General features: G+C 40.0%; 1 protein-coding gene across 3 annotated transcripts in view; it reads right to left on the reverse strand.

The window, feature by feature from the left end:
- Positions 1-25,927, reverse strand: part of ADD3 (adducin 3) — a 90,645-nt gene that overhangs the window by 47,775 nt on the left and 16,943 nt on the right. For 2 of the 3 annotated variants that reach the window (XM_042818193.1, XM_042818190.1), the window contains exon 2: positions 11,870-11,914. The exons of the other annotated variant lie outside the window; for it this stretch is intronic. The gene's annotated coding sequence lies outside the window, so the exon portion shown is untranslated. The remainder of the gene's footprint in view (positions 1-11,869; positions 11,915-25,927) is intronic. 3 annotated transcript variants of the gene reach the window in all.

The raw sequence follows: 25,927 nt of genomic DNA on the forward strand, positions 1-25,927 counted from the left end.
AAATACTGAGATCTGGCAATGGTGGTGTGAATGTAGATGTACAGCTAAAATATGCTGTGAGAAAATGTCACCAGCACAAACAGGCTTTCAGAACATCAAGTGCAGGAGCTGCTAACGTAACAGGCGCTAAGTGAAAATACATCTGATTCCTTAAAAAAATTGTAAGTCACAAAAGATGTCAACAAGCAGGAAAGAGAGAAAGAAGAAAGGGAAGAGGAGGAGGGCTGGGCGAATATAATAATTAAAGCTTTAGTGTTCCTGTGGTCAAAATATATGTTTATTTGATTAGGAAGCTGTATTTCCATGAGGAATACTACAGAGCAAATAAGCTTAGGAGGAAATGATGCCTAATGAATTCCATAAAAGATTTTTAAAGCAACTGTAACATTTTCCTTCTTGTTCCACACAAATACTTGAAGCTAGCATACATCCCTAAGACCAAGTTTTCTTGATTTTAGTATTGCTCTCATGAGAGAATAAACGAGCCAAAAAGCAAATGAATTACACAGCTCACACTGCTAGACCTCAACATGGTGTCAAAATCTTTGCATTTCACTGTTAGTATGGCACGTAAATAAGCAAAGTGCTGGTCTATACCAGAAATCCTTTAAAAGTTACTGTGAAAGCAGAGTTAAAGCAACAAACCCACACATCTATCAACCCACTACAAACATCCTGATACGCCATTTGGTAAAAGCTAATTTAAACCCAAGCCCTTACACCACTGCTTAGATATTTTGGGCTGAATTGGTATGATTAATGGCAACCATAGAACGTTATAAATTACAGTGAAGATGAAAGGATGTCTGAATAGTTTTCTGAAACATGGAAGTTTATCAGTGCCCACCTACTAACATATGCTTTCTCCCTATGACACAACGTGCGCAGCAAAACAATGGCGCACACTTGTTTTAAAAAGACAGCATGAACGTATCCACAGTGCTTTTCCCTATATCCTGAAAGCCAGATTTGGTCAAAGAAAATGCTTCAGTGGGAGGAACGTGATCTCTTCTGTTATTTTTCCCCATTTTACAATTCCTTAGTACAAAACTAGTACATAGCCAAGCAGTGGAGGAGTGTTTCTTCCAGTCTAGTTTTACTTCAAAGCCACCTCTCCATCTGTAGCAATTGGACAGATCAATACAGTGGGAAAGGTGTTACAACAAAGGTGTGATGACGGAAGGACCCACACGATAGAAAGGCGCTACAAAGGAAGGGAAGAAGATTGCTCACCCATATCAGAAGATTCCAGGTTCACAGGGGAAAGCTCCACCAAGGAGGGATCTCCAGAAAGAGATCCTTCCCCCGTGGCAGTCAGCCCTTAAATGAGGTCTAAGAGAGGTGCAGCCAGGCTTCACGCCTTCTAGTCACACAGCTGAATTGCCTTCACCTGTGCTCCCAAGGCTGACCCGGTCCTTTCCCCAGGTGCCCAATCAGTGGTTCAGGCTGTGACTCAACAGTTCCCATATACCATCATTACAGTATCACCATTTTATGAATGGTTGAGAGCTTTTTTCAGTTAATAATTTTTCAAACATTCACAGGTCATCAGCACTTCATCTGCAGTTAATGAAATGCAAATCCTCCCTGCTTAGACGGTAAATAGCTGCAACCCTCCCCCCCCCCAACCCGCAGCAGACAGCCTTGTTGCTTTGCAGAACTTTTTACTGTTTCAGGGGAGATATCATTGGAACAACTGCATCAAACATCTCTTCTGTTTGATTAGGTATTTTTCTCTCTGTAAAGCTCATTAAATGCATATTTTCTCTTTCAGTTCATGAATTTGTACACATATGCTAGACTATAAAAAAAAAAAAAAAGAGGCGTTTTATTCTTATACGGACTTTTTACATGGAAAAAATGTAAATCCATTCAGTCTATAAGCAAGGTTAGACATCTTGGAAAGGCTGCATCTATGGAAGATCCAGTACAAACCTAGAATTAGTCCCAAGAATCCTTCTGGAACCTTTGCCCCAAACACAAAGAAGACACTACACCTTCTTTGTTTTGTATCCTCTTACCAAGAGAAGCGAGCATCAGCAATTAAAAAAAAAACAAAACTAAAGATATCCTGCCTGACTCAGGCCACTCACATCTGAAGACAGCAGAAAGCTCAGACTTGGCAGATTTCATAGGGCTGTACTGACCGTGCCACATCCACCACTTGCTACAAAAGCAAGTTTACCTACATCTTGTGGTCAGGACTTGACCAAAATTCAACAAACATTCACATCCAAATATAGGTCTGCAGTCACAGACTTAAACCACATACTGGATAGTTAATGCATTCAATATAATACAGTTTATTTTAGTCCACTTTTTCTTATGACCTAATTGTTTACTGGCATCCAAACATTTTACAAGGAGTTACGCTGCGGTACGGCATATTGTCTCTGGTCATCAGGTTCATGTATTTCTCACAAAGGCACACAATTGCATGACAAATAATTGCTTTTTTTGTATTTTATGATACTGGCAGTTTCAATTCTGTGAGCTGAAGGAGTGGAAGAGACCCAGCAACCTGCATGTCTGCTGTAAGCTTCAAGAGCATCTAACTATTTGATGTACTTGTTCCCTTTTCCCAACACAAGATAAGTAATGTAAGCCCACGTATTTACCAGTTCCATAGTTTTTATTTGTTTGTAATGACACACACCAGCTCGCCTGCATAGACTGCTCTGTGGTACCTTGACTATTTCTGGAATGCTTTTAAGATACTGAAATTGTGTTTGCCTATTTTCATACCTCTGATCCTAATTTTAAGGAACAGATCACAGTTGCTAGCGTAGCATTTTCACATGCAGCTACCAGCATTTCACAATGAAACTCATTCTCAAGATTCACCTGTAAAGTTTCTGCACGAAGACCTCTCGGGAAAGGCAACTTGGATATAAATCATTCAGCTTTCATTTTGCACCTTATCTTCTCTGAGGCTTTCACACTTGGGCCATCTATCAGCTCTCCAGTCTGTCTGGCAGGATTTCTATTTCTGATGCATTCGAAATGATTCAATATAAGTGATTTATCATAGACTCTCAAGTCCTTAGTGATTTTTTTTTCTCGGAATATATTTAGCCAGACTCATTATATTTTAAAATTTAATTTGCAAGATGCTTTTTTTTCCTGTCTATTTTCTTTGTTTGGATATAACTTCAACTTTTGAAAAATGTTTCCTTGTTTCTAATGGATTCCTTAACTCTGCTATAAAAACCTCCTTGCCTCTTAACAACAACAAAAAAATGAGTAGTAACAATAATAAAAAATGAATATGTTCTGTTTGAGACATGGCATATATTTTATCCAACTTTTCATGTGAGGTCTTTAAAGAGCTGCAAGGTTCAATTTCCTTATAACAAGCCTCCTTACTTTATGCAGCACTTCTTTTCTAAATTCAAAACTCTACTAGAGTGAACTTTCTGGATATTTCTGAAAAGACCTTAAATTGCAATATATTATGGCTACAGATACAACATGACACCAAATGTTTGAAACTGTACTCTCTACCCAGGTCAGGATAAGCTCGAGCTGCTCCCCATCCTGTGGGTTCTTCTACTGGTTGCACTCTAGAGCACCTCTTTGGTCCAAAATGTTATTCTCTTTGTTCTCAATGAGTGATAGGTATTGCAATACCTAGGTATTTTTCATTGTACAGAATAAGAAATTTAAGTGATGACTGAAATATATCCCTTCTTTCCCCTCAGACTTTTCTTCATTGTCCAGAACTTAACAACACCATCACCTCTGCCTTGAAGTTATGAGATTTCTTCTGACCATCAAATTCTAACTGATGTATGACCTCACTGAAAGACACACATCACCATCTTTTTCTTCCCATTGGCATTCTATAAAACTTTAGGTAGAAGCAAGCACATATTTGGTGTACCTGCAGACTTCTCATTCCCTTTGTCTAACGTATTATTTGTTGTATCCCAGCTGATTTTTGCTAATTTGTGTCTTTACTGTTTGATGATTATTTATGATTTTGCTCTCAGAAGACAGAACACACCAAACTCAATAGCTGCCTTCCCTTTTCCCTGGAGCTTGAAAATTTGTTTGCAAGCCTTTGTAGCATCAACTGCCTTTTGCTGGCTCCCAGTTGGTTTAGCACAACGTCATCCCTACTTCTCAGATCTTTTCATTGCAAAAGTTTTTCCTCCTACTCCCAACTGAACAAAAGCCTTTTTTTCCACACTTTCTCAACCGTGCACCAAAGATGTCCCTCTGCCTCAGCAATAGTTCATCATACATAACACTGGGAACATCTCAGATCACTTCACCAAGGTCTCCTATTTTCTGCCAGTACACATTTTGCTTTTGAAATTCTGTCCTACCTGCACTGCTTGTCCCTGAATCCTTCCCAGAACTTCAAAAAGAACGCATCTAAGCAGAAGACCTGAAGCCTACGATCATGGCAGCCACAGTACTTTTTCCAAGTACATCTGATAACCAGCTCAGCCTCTGCAGTCTGACCTATCTTTAAATGCGATGTGACTTTGCTTCTGCCTAAATTATTTGTCCTAATTACATATGTTAGTTGTAACTGCCATGGAAAACAGAAGCACTGGGGCGGAAGTGGCAAAGAGCTGCAGGGAGCCACTTCAGCCACAGGTTGAGTGTTTTTGCAATAAATCCGTCTGCTAGTGGAGACATCCAATTTTCAAAGCTCTAGTTTAGTCCAGAACCTCTTTACCCTTGCCACATTGATTGTAAATACTAATTTAAAATCACCATCATTACACGATTCCAGCTGCATTTCTGTAAATTATGATCTCAAGCTCAATGGCTGGGGGTTAAGGGAGATACCCTTACTGGTGTGCTTTTGCAATGATCCAAATGTTTAGGAATAAGCAAACTAATTATAAGATGTGAAATTTAGATGTGGTCACTGAAGGATGAAACTACCACTGACAAAAAGGACATATTAAATGTTTTCTTGTGTATTTCTGCTCTGAAGAAACAGTTGCTGTTGTGTTCACTGTAAAGATGACAAGGTAAATTTTACTAGAACTACCAAGATCTTGATGAAATAAATTCATGAAAATACCTTAATGTACAGTCTATAGTTTAAAAGAGCTGGAGGAAGACAGTATTGACTTGAACAGCTTATTGGAAACTACAAGTTAAAGAGATAAAATTTAAAATAACACCGATCAGCTGAAATATGTAAGATTTTCAGCCTTGTTCTTCTCATGAAGCATTTCAGTCTACTAAAAATATTAGCACTGCATTCACCTCTTTGCACTGATAAGTCCATCCACAAAGTGCCAGCACCATTTCAGTAGCTACAGTGTCCTATTGTACTCATTATGTGAAAATCTCAAAGCTACGGACAGCTAATCAGAAAATCTACACTTCTTATCAACTCTTGCCCTTCGGTTTTAATCTGGAAAATTTGTGTGGCCACAATAGTGCATGCATCAGGCATGGAAATGTCTTTAAAAAGCATCAATTAATTGTAGTGAACCAATGAAAAATACTTTCTGACACTAGGAAAGGCAGGAGGCTGCCACAGGAGCTGCAGCGTTCAGTTCCCTGCCAGCCATGCAAACTAAGTCTGAACTCAAGCCCCTGTTTTGAATTAATTCAACCTAAATTTACAGCCTATGTCAAGTATAATCCTTCTCTTCATATCTTTGCAGATGACAAAGATGGAGTAAGCTGATAATAAACAGATTTGATGCAGCAATCATCGTTCGCCAAATTGTGTAGTAGTGCTAACATTAATTCAGAAATACGGTTAAATTATACTTAAAAATCAATGGGTCTAGTTGCAGTTAACTCCCAATACCTGTACAGATGAACTTCACACTGAAGTGTTTAACAAGGAACCCTGTGATGCTTCTCTATGCTGAGGTGCTGACACCAGGCAATAGCAGCAACTCTTGTCCACTGAATATAACTCCCCATTGCAGACAGAGCATAAAGAAATCAGACTCACTTTACATTGGAGGTATTTTTCCCTCCACTGAGACTCTCATCAGCTTAAAAATAACAGGACACAAATCCCACTTTCCAGCACCTCATGCTGATAGCAAACAGACTACAGCTGTGGCAAAACTCAGCTAGCTGACAGCACTGGCACTTTAGGATCAGAAATCAGAGCTGCAAACCACTTGACTGACACTGTTTTAATGTGACGTACCAAGAAAGACAACTGAACCCAAACTAGTTCAGCATTTAGCAAAGTTAAACACAGTTTTATCTCTGTGAAGAATTGCTGCTCATTAGCAGAATGACAAAGGCATCATGTTACTACAACTGAACTGTGAGGAAGTAAGCCCAGCTTCAGCAGAGGGGAAACAAAAAGCTGTGTGTTTATGAAACTGACTTTCTAAATATCAACATTTGCTAAGGAGGTCACCATTACAAAATACAGTGCAATGCGTGAAGGGAAAAGAATAATCCTAAAAAGACAGGATGTTGTTGAAATTATTAAATCGGTATCGGGTGGATGGGAGTTTTGAGGCTTATAATTGTTTTGGAAAAAGTTCAACTTTTAAACACTCATTTTTCATTCACTCCACTCAGCTTGTGAATAAAGCCAAACCAGACTGGCTGGAAAAAAACAACCAACAATCTCCACTGCAAGTCACAGTGATGAACTGATACATATCTAGCTGCATTTTTTATGCTCAGAAAGATACGGTATTTTTATGTCATCAAGCACAGGCTTGCTCTTAACTAAGAAATAATTTAAAAAATAAGCAGAGTCTGGTGCAGACAGGGTGACACATTTAAATCTCACTCATAGGGATAATGCTGGCAAAATTGAATGATTTTTGCCTTTTGGAAACAGTATTTAATTCTAAACTAGATCCGTACTCTTGTAGTTGTAAGCTTACTGATTTAATATGTGACAGTCTGAAATTTTAAATGAGCTTTTCCAGCTTCAATTCCAACATCTTAAAGTAATAGCTGAAAATCTGATGAGCATATCACAAGCTAGTGAATAATTACATCACCTCATTTTTCCAGAGCTGGTCTTCGTTAATTCATAATTAATGGAATGAGATAACACAATCTGTACTACTAACTTTTAACAGTCTGTTTGTGTCAACTGAGAAAGCTGAAAACCGACAAATTTTTGTTGTTTGCTGCAATCCAGAGCTCCACTGCTTCCCTCCCACTGCTCGGCTGCATTCCCTCCCCAAAACTCCCCCTGGAAATGACAACAAAGCTCCTCCAACCCCAGTGCAGTCAGAGACTTTCCATTCATTCTGTCCTCTTCCTCCTCCCGCTTAGCATGAAACTGCTTTATCACACAGCCCAAGGAATTTGCCAGAGAATGCAATATAGAAACTTGCCTGCTGGCAGACAACCGTTTCCACAACAGTGGCATAGGAAAGGGAAGGGGAAAAGAGCAGTGAGTCTTCCAGTGCTCTTCAATACCTTCCAGGCACTTGCGGAAAAACAGGGCAGCACCCAAGATTCAGGATTTAAACTTCATGAAAAAAATGTCTTTGACATTTTTGTCTTTTTTTTTTCCTAAATCCATAACGAGAACAGTACCTACAGAAATTCTGCACAAGCCCTGGGGTCATCTATTAACAGTTTATAAAGTTGCATGAACGTGCTTAAGCCTTGCTTGAGACAACGGACCACAGAAGGAGCAGCAATTCTAGCAGCACCCCAAGATGATGTCTTTCATTTTACTTTGAAAGCCTCCTCATCCTCCACTAAGCTTTCCTCTTACAGTTTTGCATGGTGATGAGAAAAGTGGTGTGAGGGATCAAGTTTAGTCTGGTCCTGCCAGAGCAGCTTTGGTTTTGGCTCTCTTGAGATGGAGCAATCATGGCTTGGAGCTGAAGGCACAAAGAGCCAGGTCCTACTTTTTAATGGCAACCCACACCAAAAATGTTTCTCACAAGCCTAAACCACACAACGCTGTCATATGTGTAATAAAGCAACGGGAGGTACAAACAAAGAAGTGCTTTTTCAGGAGAAAGTTGTTCTACAACAACTGTAGAAACAAACAGGATCTCCTTTTGTCTTTTTTATGTTCTCTTTGATTACTTTAGCTTGCGCAATATATATCTCACATTGCATTTCATTTGTTTATGAGTATCTGGGCAGAGCTCCAATGCTTTGATGCAACTGGTCACAGTGCACAGCCGGGTTCAGTGCAGGCACCAGCACAGCTCATGGCTACAGCCAGCCCAGCAAGAGCTTCAGAAAGTTTTTTCACCTGAACAGGCAAGCATGCCAACAAATGAGGAATGCTAGTTCCAGAGAGGTACAGAACAATATAACTGTCTTCATGCTATGTACTAAGCTCTTCTTTTCCAATCAAAGTGAAAAAGAACGCTGAGTGCAGACAGAGCACGAACAAACATTACTGTCTGCATTTACAAATATTTAGTGAAAAGGTTAATTTGAAGACTGAGAGACTTTCTCAACCTGAAACTTCTCATGCTAGTGAAAAAAAGCTTCAAACTGATCCACAGCAGAGAATGAGGCATCAGATTACACCATTACTTTATGCAATGTGCATGAGCCGAGCTGCATGCTTAATTTTGTTTTTGTTAGTGGATGCGAGTCTAATTTATTTTCACGAATATTTACTGGGAACAGGCATCTCAGGCAGAAATACATTTGAATCCCATATCCTGCTTTGCTATTCATGTAGATGTGACTATCGAGTCTTTGATGGTTGAAGAGTGCTACCTGTGCACTTAAAATGGCCAAGATTAGAAAGGTGACTGAAAGAAGAAAGCCGTGCATCAGGCTCAGGGCTCCATGGGGACAAGGAAGTCACGTTCAGCAGGATGCCAGGCCTCAGATACTAAAGAATGGTCAGGGCTGGTAACTGATGGAAGGGGAAGGACAAGCTTTTTGTGCTTGCCTGAAATGACATATATCCAGGAGTAAATACTAATTTCCTATTGCTAGAGCCTGGGAAGGAGTGAAATTGAATGGATTTTGAGTCAATGGTCATCACAATTGCTGGCCTGGAAGGGTGAAGGTTGGTAGAAAAATAGAGACTCCTACACTCTGTGTAAGAGACAGATGTGTTGAAAGATGTGTTGGGTAGAAAAAAAATAAATCACACAAGTGTTTGCTTAAAATAGCCCCACAAGCACCACCTCATCCCCATGTGGGCTCTGAAGGCCCAGGGCTCCATAGCTCAAAGCAGCTGGGCAAGAGGCATGACCTTCATCTGCAGCGGAATGGTCAACCTGCAATGGAACCTTAACCACACGAGCATGAGCAGAGTAGCCCACTGACACTCTGAGTAGGACAGAGGCAAAAAGCTTTATCAGTTCAGACACTGGTAAAATATAAAAATACTTTGGTAGCTGCCTCAGACTGCCCTACCGCGACCTTGTCCTCAGTGCTACGCGTAAGGTGTTTAAAACTTCAATTTCTAGCAAAGTTAGTAATGTCCCCTGGACCTTAGAAGCACGCTGCATCCAAGAGGGACATCACCCACTGTTCTCAAAAAGCAAAAGCCCCCACAGCTTCACAAGCACCTCTTGACAGGGGCTGTGCAGGCAGAAGAGAGGCGGACGCAATTGGCCCCACAGCTCAGGATCAGCACAATTTTATCTAAGCAGGCTCAGTGCTTCTGGGTAATGCCTCTCTGCACTTCAGGGCACGGCTGAACTTTTTTTTCCCTCCCTCTAAATCTATTTAGGCAAGAAATTTGGACACAGCCTTACATTAATCTTCCATCTGACTGTATTTTTGAACCATTTGCCTTCAGCCTGATGCTCAAACAAGGCAGGAAAGAAGAAGAGGCTGCAGTTTAGCCACGTTCTTCCATTTTTACAATGCGATGCAGAGGCCTGATGTGAGTGAGCAAACCCAAGCCCCCAGGTTACATTCTTCTGCATCTACCACGTTGCCTTTCATGCGAGCCCTGTTCATATTAAAGGGATCAGAGGCCGTCCTCAGGCAGCCCCTCTCTTTGAAGACAAACCCTCAGCTTCATATAATGGAAAAGCCCTCTCAGTGCAGGCCTTTGCCAAACAGCACAGCAGGTTTAAACAATTATGCAAGACAGTGGATTTGGATTCCAGGCTCTTCTTGCTCGGTCTCCAGCTTTAAAAATAATATTTTTCTTTCTGCAAGGGCACTTCTGAAGTAAATGCTCAAAACAGTGACAGTCCAAAAGGCATTATGGAAAAAAAGTCAAAGCTTACACAGTGTACCACACGTCATGAATAGAGAATCTCTTCCAACACTGAAAAATTGAAAAAAAAATCTCTTTTCAGCATGTGTGAATCAAAGAAAGACATTAGTGAATCCTGACAGCTTCAGACAGAAGGGAATCAAAGCTCTTGGGATACATTACACAAATGAGCAATGGTAAAGGAGGGAGAAGGATCCTATGGTTTCTTTTAACACGGAGCGATTAGTGGTGTTTTCTTAAACGGCTGGGAAAGTCTGCAGCATGGAGCCAGCCACATGTTACTTATCAATGTTTCAGAGCAGGGCAAGTAAGAAAGGCCATGTCTGGTTCCTTTTCCAATAGGGAAAAATCTCTTTTGAAGTCTTTTTGAGGGACCGATGGGGGAGAAAGTGTCAGGAAAAGGATCTGACAGGTTTTACACAGTCAGGAGCAAGACGATGTCTGGAGTAAAATCTCCTGTCTAAATTGGGCGAGGAGATAGAAACCTCTCCTTCAGCACCAAGATGCCAGATAAAAACGTCTGAGACTCACTTCTATCTCTTTTCCAGTTGCACATAAATTCCTTCCCTAATGTTCTTCCAGCTCTTGTCTTGCAGGGAGTAAGTACCGTGCTGCAGCCTGACCAGACAGGAGGACATATGCTGGCACGGTGAGCACCCTAGGCACTGTAGAAGACACAGCTTTAATGGGGGAAGAGAGCATCTAAACCAAAGCCAAACAGCTAAGGAATCGTTCTGCTCCTTGAAAAGAAAGGCACCGCCGATGGACACACCACAGCTAACTCCATCGCTTCACTCTGGGACAAAATTCCTCTTCTGTATTGCCAGTTCTGTGCAAGCAACTAAGTGGAGAAGTACTGCAACACCTGCTGTGTCAGTGTAATTGCCCTCTGCCAGGCAGGAGCCGGACACCCTGCATTTTTAGCAGTGCTGAAGGCTGCTCTGCCCTTCTTTCACCTTCCCACCCTCTGCAGACACCATTCAAAAGGAAAACACCTATTATTTTTTTCCTCTTCATAAAGCCAAAACAAATCTTTGGTATAAACAGTCTCTAAGAGATGTGTTAAAAGTTTGGGAGATTACTTCTGTATGAACCTTATTCCTGCCTATATCGGACTTTGGCATTTGCAAGGTGTGTAGAAGAGCTTACGTTCCAACTCAATAGACAGTCAATGGGCATAGATAATTTTGCTATACTCCACCCCCTCCTATCAAAGCAGTTTCTCCTTCATGGATATGACTTTATTTAGGGAGATGGAGTTCAATGACTAACATCTGCTACAGCTCTGCCTGTCCCTCCTACATCCCCCTTCCCTCTCAAAAAAAACAAAACAAAACCCCACAAAAAAGCAACAGAGTGGCAAACAAAAGAGATAAACCTTCTCCAATTCATCAAAATAAATAAAAATTAAAAAGTTCAAGCTGCAAGCAATGCTTTGGCTTACCTGGGCTAGTGCTTACCCCAGCTGTGAGCACACAGCCATACAGGTGGGCAGCACCAGCACATGCTCCTGTACTCATCCCAGAGCTAATGCACTATTTCTTCCCCACAGAAGTATTTTACACAACGTTAGTGACATCAAAACGTGCAGATAAAAACCACAATTACTTTAATAAGACCGCCTTAAAGTGGCAGTCTGCTAGCTCAGCCAACTCCCAGACCCCCAGTTAAAATCATTACACTGAAAGACCAGCGAGACCACAGCCAAGAATTCAGGTAATAAAGTGCTTTAGGTACCTTGATTTTTTCCACAGCTCTCCTTGCTCTATTAATGTAGTTGACCTGTAAAGCAGAAGAAAGAGATTATTGACTTCTGGAAGGCTTTTTGGTATTACTGGAATATACTATACATTTAAAACATAAAGCAGAATTCACACAACGTTAGGTTTCTTGAATCCTTTTTGGACTATTTCATTGAATTACTTTGATACTACACAGCGCATTCTTCATATTAAAAAAAAAACAACACAGCACAGGGAAGCCTCAAAGAGCTCCTGGGTAGAAATCCAGCCTTGCACACACCAGGTTGCAAACAGAAACAAAATCCAGCTTCCTGCTGAATGCTTGCAATAGGGCATAGCCACCACAGCCCCTCTCCTCGCCTCTCAGAAGCTGAACATCAGAGGAGCACAGCTCCCACTGAACTGCTGAGCTAACTCTGACCAGGGCAGGAGTGAAAAAAAAGGGGAACACAATACCTCTTTGAAGGCTGATAACTACGTAGCCACTGGTATGACAAGTTCATAAGGCAACAACTGCCCTTCACTGACCCCTTCCCACCACTGAGCAGCTATGGGTTCTCCTCTCACCTTCATCTTTTAACATGTAAGTAAAACACGTTAATAAAAAAGCAATTGTTCACTTCCATCATCTTTTGTCTTCTCTGTCTCTGAGTACAAATTATCTTCAGTAGAACCCAAGAAAATCCATTTCCATCATCTTCCCTTTTCCCCCATCCACTTCTCTGAGGAAAAGAAATTTCCTGGTGGACAGAGGCCAGACTCCTGGATGCATCCATGCATTAAAAATAAATAAACAAATAAATGTATCACGATTTTTTTTTTTTTAAGACCTATACATTGCAAAGTAGACATTTTATGCATGGTGAAAACACTGAGATCCATCTACCCATCAGGGACTTGTGCTGCTTCTTTCCAAACTGTGACCATTTGTATTCACTGAGTTTTAATGCTACTTCAACCACTATCAGCTCTCTGTTGTTAACTCTTGCACGACTTCAGTACACTACCCTCAAGCATTACTGCTTTGGTCTTGTCAGCATATACAAATATTTCAAAATAACTGGGAGCTGTTGGAGAGGGTCCAGGAGGGCCACGAAGATGATCAGGGGACTGGAGCTCCTGCCCTATCAGGACAAGCTGAGGAAGCTGGGCTTGTTCAGCCTGGAGAAAAGAAGGCTGAGGGGTGACCTCATTGCAGCATTTCAGTGTCTAAAGGGAGCCTACAGAGAGGAGAGGAATCAACTCTTTGAAAGGGTTGATAACTGCAGGACAAGGGGAAATGGTTTTAAGTTGAGGGAGGGGAGATTTAGGTTGAATGTCAGGGGGAAATTCTTTACAGAGAGAGTGGTGAGGTGCTGGAACAGGCTGCCCAGAGAGGTTGTGGATGCCCCATCCCTGGAAGTGGTCAAGGCCAGATTGGATGGGGCCCTGGGCAGCCTGGTCTAGCATTAAATGGGGAGGTTGCATGTGGCCTGCATGTGGCAAGGGGGGTTGGAGATTCATGATCCTTGGGGTTCCTTCCAACCCTGGCCATTCTGTGATTCTTTGATTTACAAGGTTCAACATTTTAGCACATTGGCTGTCCCATTCTTCATCACTAAATCAGAGTTTCAACTGCAAAGAACTGACTTCCAAAAAATAAATAAATAAATCAACATGCACAAAAAGTAAATAGAATTACACAAAATTAATGTGTGACAATTGTCATAAGATACTCCAAAACAAAAAAGTTCGCCACAAGAGTCAAAATGAAATATTACTGCATGTGTGCTCAGTTTGCTTTCCCCTGAGTTATTGTGCTAAACAAAGTCCTTGCAATTGAATGTTGCAATAAATACAGCACTGCTTTCAACAAATGTGTACTTCAGCGTGAGGGATGTTTTATATTCAGCATCAGCAGTACAGGTGCACAGCCACAGCACAATTCCACTCCCTTCAGACACAAGAGGAACACAGCCTGGGGCCAGGAGCTCCCTGCAGGGCTGGGGCACATTTGCACACTGGCAGAGCTCACAAAGCAGTGGTGCTGGGGAGGCAGTGGATGACTATTGGCACCAACACGTGTTGAGCTGGAGTGCTCTGCAGCATCAGGAATTTAAACACTGTAAACGTGACTGCTTATTCTCAGTGTGAGTATGGTTTATTTTTCACCTACTTCACGCTGCCTGCGATAAGGGAACGCTATTTCTATGCCAGTCCTTGATCAGTTATTTTAAGCATAGCCAAGACCTGGTTTTGCAGGGCTGGCTGTTACGGTTTCTTAAGGGCTGTGGGTGACCACCCTTCAGTATAAAAATTTAATGTTCTCCGCAGTGCTGTCAAGCCCAGGGCCCAACAACAAAAAATCCACCCAACAATTATGAAATTACCTCGACATTTTGTGCCATGTCTTAATTCAGCTTAACTGGCCTAAACCCACTCCTTCTACCTTTCAGGAAGGTAAGATAACCTTTGGTTTCACTGAGCTTAGCACTGCACATAGCCTTCATTCACTATGCTAATATTAATTAAATACCTCTACAGCCTAAATGAAATTGTGTATCTAATAATGAAGAATAAAGATGTTATCAAGAATGGGAAAAAGTTATGAAAAGGACTAATAGTCACATAGTAAATATTCAGCTCAAAGCCACCTTTCAGTGCAGGGAAAATAACAGAAAGAAATTCTTGGATGAATAAACTAGGAAGAGAAATTGACTTTAACTCAAGATGTGGCAGCAATAAGACAAATACTGAACATGAGCAGCTCTGAAAAACTGGAATACATATGAATTAATGCATATGTCAGGAATTAGGCATATTGCACAAATCCTGACAGAATACAGGAAGAGAAAAAATTAAATGTTAGAAGGCTTCAGCCTACAGGATAAAAGGATTTGTGTCAGAGATACCATTTCACTTCTTGAGAGTTTAGTGAAAGCCACTTGGTTATTTGAGAGTTTTCCCCAGTCACTCAGAAGTATTGTCTTAGAGCTGCATCCAGAAACCATGAGTAATCACTATGATGAGTAGTAAAGGAACTGATGGGATATCCCAAAGAACCACCCTTTGGAACAAAAATATAACCTTCAGCTACTCATATTATAATGGTTGATCAGCGTACATTAAGAAAATACACTTCTGGTTTGAATCCAAACCTTGAGTATAAAAAGCAAGGCCCTGGTAAACATTTAAGGGAATTCTGAGTTCTGAACTAGAGAGGGCAATTTTTTTTAATTTTTAATTTTTATTTTGTTGTCGTTGTTAAATCACAAACAAACCATCAGAAGATTGTGCAATTCTAGAAGAGCCCTTAAGGAAACAATTGGGAGTTTTTCATAACATGGTATTTCCTTATACCACTGACCACAGGAATGCAAACAGTTCCACCAAGCAGAGATTTTTTCATTGGAAACAAGTGACAATCTAACTGTGTTTCCATCTTTTCCACTCTGAGCTCTCAGCATACAAAACAGATTATATGATAGGATACAGAAATGTAATACAAACACCATCAGGGCCACGAGATTTCTTCACTAAAACTCAGCACCTGAGAGCCTTTATAACAATATACTTCTGAAGGGTTAGAGAGAATTATTGACCATGTTTGTCTAATCAATTATTATTTTTACTGCAATTTCTACTCCTCTGTAGGATTTTCCCAAAACACTGTTAGCACCTGTATCAGCCAGAAACACCAAACCTCAAATAAAACTCAGTAAAATCAGTAAAAAGACTAAATCACACAGCTTTCCCTGGCAATGCTATTAAGGAGTACTGCCATGAAAACAGGTTGTTATTCACCTTGAGAAGTGGAGGAAAAAAGCACTACTACTGATCATATATCCCTTGTACCCCATACAACATCATCCCCTATTAGTCTAATTAATAGATTTCCTCTCTGGTTTCTCAGTTTGCAGTTATTTTGGCAATGCCTATCAACACTATAAATCGTCCCTGAAGAAAACCCCAATAAAAAGCACACAGGAAAGGGCAATGGCCTTCCTAATATTGGAAACCTAATGGCATTTGGATGCTGGCATGATGAGAATAAGCCAGAGGCACCTAAGGGAAAGGCAAGACAGGTCTCATGACAGCTAATTAACAGTCACTCTATCATGGAAAAAGCAATTTACACCCTGTGCTGAGCTTCATGCAGGGGAGAGAGAAAAAGAGAAGAAATGAACATAATGAATGGTAAAACCGTACAGCATCATCAGGATTCAGAAAGGTAGCAGGAATGCAAGGAGGTACATGTCATCAGCACATTGACAAATTGCTGTCATCACAAATTTGCAACTCAATTAATGCAAGATTTTAATCACAGCTATAACTGAACTTAATTCTTTCCACTGCAGCTGAAGGAAAACGAGTGGAACAAGTCATAAAAACAGAACAAAACCAAAGCATGCTTCAAAGAGACTGCATTAATATCAGAAGGAAAAAATACCCAACAAATAAAACAAACAAAACCCATGAAAGACAAAACTTTACATATTTAGTGCGTCAGACACAAGTCAAGAACTTTGGATGGTAAGAAGACAGACAAATGCCTTAACTACAGAGATGTTAGAAGAATTTCCTTGTGTGGGAAGCTGTTGACAATCTATGGCAGAAGGATTATTACACTAGTAGTCAAGGAAACCACTCTTAGAATTAGAAGATTGGAAATTTTGGAATGCTCCATTTTGGAGTGAACAGAACACGGAAAAAATTGCTCCGTGATCCTCAGAAAGGAGGCTGGGATATGGCTGTGGCCTCCCACGCAGCCTAAAGGGCCAGGGAAGACATCTCCACGCAACTACACCAAATGCGGCCTTCTGCAGGAGTTACAGCTGGGAAAAGGAACCGCTTCTTTTCACTTATGGACTCATCTTTGGTCTTCAGGGGAGGTACAAAAACACTAAATCCAGTCTTCTACTGAGAGGTGAATGTACTGCACTCATGGCCAGTGGGCTACTCCCTCAGCTTCTGCCAGGATGTCATTGCTCACACGACCCACAGATACTCTACAGGAATGAACATCAAAGATATTACTGAGACTCACTCACTGGCCACCTGAAGTACTAAGTGTGCACTACCCTAAGCTACCAAAAAGGCCCCTGCTCTTGGATAATTCATCTTTTCTAAAGTTACAAACACACGAGTCCTCCCCTCCTTTTTAGATGTTGCTGAAGATCAAAACATAAAGAATACAAAGAAGCAGCTTGGCATAATGACAAACAGTATAGCAAAAAATATTTTTCCAGTTACTGCCATAACTAGATAGCAAAATAAAACAAGATGATACGCCAAAGTCTGTGCTGAGATTTAGAAGAGGACTCAAAAGCCATTTTTCAGTTTAATTACTGTCAGCATCCTAGAGGAAAACAAGCACTAAAAGCTTTTCAATTTAATCTTACTGAAGATGCTATACAGAGAACTACCCAGTGCTTAGAACGACCCAAACTATGCAAGTTTGTAAGGCAGGGCAGTATTTAGGATACACGGCATATTTCCACAGTTGGATCAGAGCATTATCAATCTATGCCAGAAACGATTTGCTGGTTTTGATTAAAAAGCACAGTTCATTGTTTGGTCTGTTTGGTTTTTTTTATACCGCTGCAGCACTTAAATGCATGTTCAGAAAGACAAGAAACTACAGAGCAGAGCCTATGTAGCACGGCTGCTCAGGCTGAAATTTCACTGCCATCAGTGGCAGCTTTGATGTTAATGAGGAAACAGGGCATAATTTTAGATAAATGCAACAAATCAAAGCTATTCAAGAATTTTAAAAAGGCTGTAATTATGAATACTGGCTGAACTAAATACATATGAAAATAAGATGCTAATTCAGATTTACCTTATTGTTTATAGCTTACTTTTTACTTCATTACCCTTGGTCATCTGGCTCAATGCTCAACAATTCAGTGTTGTGGAGAATAAAGCTGCAGTCTGCAATACATTTTAATTACCAACAGTTTTTAAGCAAGTACATAAAGAATTTTTCAGTCGGATATTTCAAGTGCTGCATTAGTACTTAAATTAAACTTAGTTCAAATAAAAGTGGTCCAAATAGTCAGAAATGAAAGTTTCGGAAATTATCCGAATGGGCTTATGGGTCTGGATGTCAGGCACAGCTCTGCAGCCCTACCCAGATTTGGGAAACATCACGTGTGCATTGCATTTCTCTGCCTCTTTATTCCCTCGAAATGAGATGAAGTCGTGACTGAGATTGGGATTCATCACGCCGTTCATTCACGTTTGTAAATATACTGCATCTCTTTTGGTGACAGGCATTTCAAGACAGACAAAATACCAGCGCTACCTGCAGCTTCGAAAAGTTTGTCAAAGAGAGGTGAACTGATCTCCTTCATCCTTAATTACAAAAAAAGAAAACACGGGTGTTAAAGCTACACACAATGCAAAATGCATTTCCAGTTATGCCCAAGGTTTGTATAATCATCACCAAAAAGCCATTTGGCATTCTACAACTGCTATCTAATGGTCTTGCCTACCTATATTGCATGCTAATACGAGCTTTCCCTGCTTTCTTTGCCCCAAGCTACGCATATTGTGGTATTCAGATTCTTTAGATTTTTAAATCTATCTGGAAAGATAATTCTGTCTACCTTATGTTCTGTTTTACAAAAGAAACAGCATCGTGAAATCCTGGCATGACTCCTCATCTTTTGCTGTCACAGGCTTCCTGCCTTCTTTCTGCCCTTGAGCCTCATCATCTACCAGTCTTTCACTAACAACTCCGACTCATTAGCTTTTGCTAAAATCTCATTACCACCATAAGATTTCATCTACTAATATGCTGCACTCCACATCTTAAAAATCATTCTTGGCTTCTTACCAGAAGCCAACCACTCCCACTGAATGGCTTCCAAGACCCTACTCTTAGCAATACACAGGCGTTCAAAAATGTGAAGAGTGCTAGAGGCATTGAGAAATCCTGCCCTCCACCCTTCACAGCTCCTTCACTGCTTTGTTCTTGCTCCTGCATTCAGCTTTGAATACAAATCCTCTGCACTCACAACTTCATCATCAGCTCTCTCCTGCCACTGCCACTCGTGCTCTTGGTATGAGAATTGCCTATGAACATTACTTTATGATCTCGTAGGTCTGGGAATTGTAAATATACCTTTTATTTTACCTTAGGAAACAGTAAGATTGAACATCTTATCACACTCTGTTTCCTTTCATGGTTTTTGCAAACTTTGTCACTCTACTTAAGAAACATCCATTCAAGATGTCCTTACTGAGAAGCCATCCTTGCTAGCTAGATGCTTGGACCACCTAGGCAGCCACTGATTCCTCTCGATTCTCATCTTTTCCTTTCACACACGTTCTGTTTTTATTTCTAAATCATCACATCTCCTCTACACCTGCTCTAGCATGCACATTTCTCCTCCAGCTCTGATGTGGAAGTTTTACTCTCATTGTACTTAGGCAACATTATTACTGAGCAATTCCAGCAAGGTTACTGTGATTTCACATCTCCTTCAGATGCTGTCCTAACTTGTCTCCTACCACACCCCAAACAAAAAGAGAGAAGTGGAAGGAAAAAGGAAGCCCTGCAGCTAAAGGCTGGAAGGAGGACTTTTCCTAGGCTCCATGCGGTGTGCAGCACAGCCTATGTGCCTGGTGACTGATGATCAGAACACATGTCACAATATAAACTTTCAATGTTTGGTGCTATTTTCTTCCTGTAATAATTTTTGGATAAAGTCATAGCTGGATTCATAACAACAGTGCTGCTGCAAAGGTAATAACCATCCCTGCACGTACAGATCTTTATCCTCAGTTGCAAAGTACAAATCCCTGTATTTTGTTGAAACAGGCTGTACTTGAAAAGTAAAATTATTATTTGTCCATCACTGACCACCTCCACTGCTAAAAAAATAAAACCACAGCAAGTTCCATCAAATTTCTTTATTCTTATTTATCAACAGAAACTTTTCCTCTTCAAACACTGTCATTCAGACACTATTGGGAAAGGCTCAGTCCAGCCCCAAATCTCAGGAAGAACAGAAATCAACCAGAAATCAACTGTGCTTTACTTTAAAAAGCAAGGAGGAAAAAAAAAAGAAGAAAAAAAGAAAAGAAAAAAGAAGAAAAAGAAGAAATGCTCTGTATCTGCGTTTTCATCTCTCACTTATTCACCTCTGACTTCCACAAAGCTTAATTCATCCAACCTCCACCCTAACCCCTGGGAGCATCGTGTACTTTCCAGCCATCTGGACTGTATTTACTTTACTAAGAAGTTAAATTCGCTCATGAACAAAGAAAACTCCTTACTATCTTCCTGTCATGTCTGCACAGTTATTTTCTAAATTCTTACTTTCTCAAAAAGTTATTATGCCCTCTGGGGAACTCTCACAATCTTTCTTGCGAGCTCTGCAGGGTCACACAAGTTCTTCATTCACCATTTTCCAGTGCTGCTCTTTTTGCAAGAGGAGAAATTTGCTTCTTTTCCCCTTGGTTTTCACCCGCACTTCACAAGAGCCTGTACAAACAGCACTAAATCTCCCATGTAATAGAGCAGAACCGTGGCACTTGTACCAAAGCATTTATTTAGGGAAAGTGACAGTTTTACAAACGAAACCAGCCACTGCCAAAATAAGATCAGAAATGAGTTTTAAAAGGAACACGGAACAACATGTGTGCTTATAATCCTACTTACTGTCAGAGTCCCCTCTGTAGCTCTGCTTTCTGCACTACCAGACAGCCAGGGAACACCAACTTCCAGCTGGTGCTATCTGTGCTGCTGTATAACTCTTCCCTTTCGGTATGTTTTATAAGCCCATTTTTCAAAGCATGTTACCTTTTCCTACCAAAAGTAGCCTGCAACAGCTTATCATTAAAATATATTCTGCCACTTTCCTCCACCCCTCCTGACATGCACCAAAATCTGCAGGAAGTTTCAACGAAAGCCAGATTGGCACCTTTGTTACAGACAAAATTCCTGAATGCTGTCAGCAACGTGTGATGGGCAGCTAGATTTTAACTGGGAATGGAAGGTTCTTGATGCTTTGTAATGCTTGACCCAAACACTTGATTCATTTGAAAATGTAATGTAATGAGCTAATTTAATATCTGTGACAAGGGAGAAGTGCTAATGTAGAACATAACGTACGTGAGGGAATACGTACTTAAAAGGAAACAACTTCTCCAGGGATGACTACATAAAGAGAACAACTTGCTGTTGTTTATTTTCTAGTTGAACCTCCAAACATAATTCAAAGATGTGAGCCTTTCGAGGCATAGTGATTTTTAATGACCACGTCAATTATTTCCTCGTTTCTTCAATGGCTCTTCTGGAATACCAGGGAGTAGAAGTCCAATTACAAACATGCAGGAGGCTGCACACCACAATAAATTCATTAGAGTAGGAAATGTACAACGTCAAGATAACAATGAATGAAAAACGCGACTCAACACATCCCCGTCAAATGTAACCACAGAAACAATTCACCAGAATACCCACCATACATGAAATAAGGCAAAATAAAGTAATTTTGCATCCCAAAATGCTTGAACCAGCAGAGTTAAAGGGACAAAGCAGAGAAAGAAACCCTGTCTATGGAGATAGGCCTTAACCCCACATTAAACAAATACCCAAACATTCTGTCTCCTTGCAGTTGCTGTTTCCAATTTCTTGGTTGATTCAACCTTATTCCTTCCCAGTTTTTTCTTCCCCATTTCCAAAACCCACAAAGGATCATTAGCATGAATAAACATATTTTGTCACTAAAATCATCTGAAAAACAGTGAAGATGCAACACATCTCTGCTTTTGGGAAGCACTATCATGTTATTTATCAGAAACAAAACCCCAGGAGATCTGTTACCAGTTGAGCAATATTCTCCATTAACAAAGACTTCTTTCCCCTCTTGTATGTTTTCAAGCTGTTCAAATTTTCTCTAGAATTTGTAATATTTTTTTTTTCCCCTTTTGAAGTAAAGACAAGGACTTTCATCCATTAGGCAACTGAATTGCCTTTTCTTGAGAAATGAGCTGGACATTTCAGGCAAGCTATTAAAGATGCTTTATTGCAAGCAATGACAATTCCCAGAGCATTATCAAATGAATGGCAATCACAGCGTATGGCACTCTATTCTTTAAAGCATCTTGTTGGGAAATGATCAGTAAGAGTGGATTCTCTGCCACGTCTGCAAAGAAACAAGGACCAATACATTTGCACTTTGTGTGCATCAGCTTGATTTTATGTGTTTCTAAGAGAAACAATGCAAAACACTTTATTGCCAGTCTGCATCTATGGCATGAAATTAGTTTCTATGGAGATCCGATAGAATCTGAAGGAATTTTTCTTCTGAGCTACTTCTGTAGCAAACAAAGCATCGGCTGCATTAGGTACATGAAGCAAAATCTGTCCAAACTGATGAAAGTATTGAATGCTGAGTATCCTGCAGAAGCAGACTGGCAGCAGCCAAGGTGTTGGACCATTGGTCTCATGGGCACACCCATGTGCTCAAGGCAAGATAAGAGGATGGGGAGCCTGTCTGCAGGCCCAGCCTCACAGTTCCTCTTTCAGAGATAAAGTGCATTTTCCACCAGCAAGGCAGAAAATCTTTCTTTTAAAGAACTCAAGGGGGCAGGTGGGAGGTGCTGGTCTCCAGGAGGGGTTCCAGTAGCTCAGGCATTTACAGCCCCAACCTGAAATCCTGGCTGTGTTACCATAGCCGAGGATATTTTCTTAGCAATCCCAATGCAGATTGTATTTCACCGCCCGTCTTTATTTGTTAAGTCAGTGGAACGTAGTTTAGGCACAAAAAGCTTCAAATAAATCCTTTAAATTAACTTTCCAAATTAATTATTCAAATGCTGTATTAAAGTGGACAGATTATTATTACTTCAAATTTATAAACCCCAGCACAGATACTCTAAAAGGGAAAGAAAATAAATGCTTAATTACATACAATGAATAATCCAAACAATGACCTGTCACATGCATCACAATGAATCTTAAGGAGAATGATGGTTTTAGCTGTAAATACAATTTGAAAACGTCAAATAACTTGGAACCTGTCATTGGCAAGAACACATTTCTTTAAGATCTCTGTACTCTGTGGTAGATTTCTATATACATAGATAGACATGGACACATATTTACCATTTTTCCCTGCTAAATTTCAAAGCCTTTCTCTTATAACGTAACCATACAAGATGTTCCAGTAGGTGTGAATAACTACATTTCCTAAAGTAGAACAACACTGTCATCACTGCCTTGATAAAATAAACAAAACAAAACACTAGAAACAACAACACCCTGCTTGCTGATTTCCTATTGTTCAAGAAAACAGCAAATGTTTTCCATACTGAAGACATCCATAAAGGAAGACTACACAGAAATTCCTATAATGAGGAGCACTTGCTGCTTCAAAGCGTGAAAGAAACTCACAGGTAAGAGCTAAATTCCTCACTTTTGCCTCAGGAAGGAATCCCTAGCATGCAATGCAGGCATGTTCAGCACATAGGATTTTCCTCGTTTCATATCATGCTTTACACAACAATTACCTTACCTGCAGAAACTGAGAGATGTAGGAAAGGAAGGGCAGGTACCATCAGATGAGAGCACCCAGGATGGCAGAGGCAGAAGGAATGACAGCCGCTCTCTGTACCTGGCACTGAAAAGTTCCACTCACTACTGCCTATGGTATAAAACAAATTCCCACACACTTCAAATGTTTCGAGACAGTGTTACTATGCTTTTAATAGGACAGTTCTACAACTCAAGGAATTCCAGGTAATGGTTAGGGAAGAACAAGTAAAGAACTTCTTTATGTCTATATGATTCCAGTGGCTATCTCAACTATAGCAGTAAGATTGTCTATCTGCTCTATGGAATAGAAGCCTTTCTTTCCTCTCCATTCTCAAGGCTTGGTTTCTAAGAACTTCTGCCACTTACAAGAAATACAAACTTACTAAATTTCATCCTGAAATTAGGCTAAATTTAAAGTTTTGAGGAAATAATAGTAATAAATACTAATGAACATAATACAGGAAAATAAATGCACTCTTTCTTAAGTGACAGATAATTGGAATAGATTTAGGATCAGCCAGTGAAAATACTGCTGCTGTACAGTTTGGTCTGGTTGATATCACCAAGCTGAGAAAAAGGATAGATCCTGTCATTTGCTGCTGCAAAAGCCATTATAACGAAGTCTAGCTGATGCAATTCTTGTTTGTCATTCACCATAGAGATTCCAGTTTTCCAAAGGAGAAGGGAAAAAAGAAAAAAGAAAAAGAGGACCATTGAAAACGCACATAAGAGGTACTTTTTCTCTTTACAGAAAAAGTAAATGAGAATAATACCCAAATTTACTTACATTCAGAAGACAAACCCCTATTTTGATGAATGCCTGGACAGCACGAAGTTTCAGAAAATTACTCAACTAGTTCAACACATTTTGCCACCAAAAGCTAAAGGAAATTCTTATGTTTTGACTCAGGAAGAGACAGCATTTCACAATACACACATTATTGTCCAAATCCCTTAATCCCAACTCCAAACTGGTTGGAACACTGCAGTTTAACATATGTCTAATATTCTTGAAAATTTAAATTATCGGGGTAAAAGAACATGACCAGCTAACCTACCTCCCTGTCAGAAAGAAAGCTCTTTTTTTTTTCCCCCCACTAAGTTATGAGACAGAGCATTATTTGCAGCTTAGTTAAGCTGACTCACTTCCCCAGGCTCTTCCAGCATAATTTTAACAAAACCCATTTGGGAAGGAATTATTTTTCCTCCTTCAAAACTATAAGTCAAAATGGCATTCAAGCATATAGTAAGAATAATACAAATACACATTATTGCTGCTTGAAAAGGATGCTATTTAATTTTATAGGTTCCTCCCCCAAAAAAGGTGGTGTTTGGTTCCAAGATCCCTTCCCACCTCCGAAGACGATTTAAGCCACACAATCCTCCCCACCTTCCAGAGTCCATCTTTCTAAAAGGATCCTGAACTTCACCTACCAGAATTTATTGCACACACTTTGATCCCTTCAACAGAAATTATTAAAGAAAGAAAACACGCACTGATCAAACAGAGCACGACATGAAGCAGTGATGTGAGGCTGCACAGGACAAGTGTCAGAGGTCAACATGATTTACTGAGTTTGGGTCTAAAATAAAATAGCTCTACAGAAGCATAACATTTCCTGACTATCTGCATCTCAGTGAATTTACACAAGCCCTTTACTTATCTTTGTAAATCACTTCCATTCCTAAAACTGCTAGACCAGAGAAACAAAACAGTTGATACATATAAAACACTGCCATAACAACAACTTGTACATCAAATTCAGTTACTTGAAAGAGCAGCACACCAACAGAGTTAATTTACTTCTCTGACTTGCGTCTGACTGCTGAATACTTTGTTATTGATTCTGGTCTAATCCTAAGGTTTTATCTACATTTTTCTTTTTAGTATTAATAGCAATATTTGCCTATTCAGATCGGGTTGGGAAATGCAAACAGAGGCTTGTTACCTTGTTAAACAGAAAACCCATCCACAGTAATGTTGCATTAAGTCTACACTACACCCTCTACACCACATTACACACCCTCTATATTCTTCCCCTACAGTCTTCCTGGCCATCCACAGAAACTTCCACAGTTTCTGTCTTTCTGCTTTCTCCTATTTCTATTCTACAAAATGCACAAATTTGGATCTTTTTTATAAAAGCAATCAGAACTGTTGTCAAAATTATGCTATGATATTACAACGTGCAATTCATCTTAGAGTTAGGTCGATGCTCAACATAGAGCAATTGGCTTTCCAAAGTGCTGTCATATGCTTAGGTCTCCTATTTAAACATTCTCCTCCAACTTCTTTTTTTTTTTTTTTTTTTTTTTTTTTTTTTTTTTTTTTTTAAGTAAGATTATTGTCATCCTTAGGAAGAGGAAGTCATTATGTACAGAATGTTTATGCTAAATGAAAACATACATATTTCCATGACTGCTATTCAGTGACTGTTGGGTGGTCTCAATCACAATTGAGTTTCTGACCAGCAAGTGCTTCCCTTGGAGGAATTACCAAAGCCAGTAATAGTAAAGCACAGC

Source organism: Centrocercus urophasianus, unplaced genomic scaffold, assembly GCF_019232065.1.
Source record: "Centrocercus urophasianus isolate 14NV4802_14NV808 unplaced genomic scaffold, USGS_Curo_1.0 seq_17, whole genome shotgun sequence".
Lineage (NCBI taxonomy): Eukaryota > Metazoa > Chordata > Aves > Galliformes > Phasianidae > Centrocercus > Centrocercus urophasianus.